Source organism: Lupinus angustifolius, chromosome LG05, assembly GCF_001865875.1.
Source record: "Lupinus angustifolius cultivar Tanjil chromosome LG05, LupAngTanjil_v1.0, whole genome shotgun sequence".
Taxonomy (NCBI): domain Eukaryota; kingdom Viridiplantae; phylum Streptophyta; class Magnoliopsida; order Fabales; family Fabaceae; genus Lupinus; species Lupinus angustifolius.
The window spans coordinates 9,459,695-9,460,004 of record NC_032013.1 but is presented as its reverse complement, the minus strand read 5'-3'; positions in this window follow the sequence as shown (position 1 = coordinate 9,460,004).

Genomic DNA, 310 nt, shown 5'->3' with positions numbered 1-310 from the left:
GACAAGTTAGGAATTTAAATTTAGATAGTGAGTCTTTTCATCTTAGTGTTAATCTACCTAATAGTGATACTGATTCTATTGTTTCTGTGTATTCTGCTGTTTCTGTGCATCCTGTTGTTTCTGTGCATTCTGTTACATACTCTGAAGATATGGCTGAACCACCTCCAATCCCATGTGAGAGGACATTAAGGGAGCTTGCTGCACCTGATTTCACATATGAAAGCTTGTGTATCCAATATTCCAATGAGGATGTGCCATATGTGCTCAAAACTGGACTAATCCATTTGTTGCCTAAGTTTCATGGACTTGT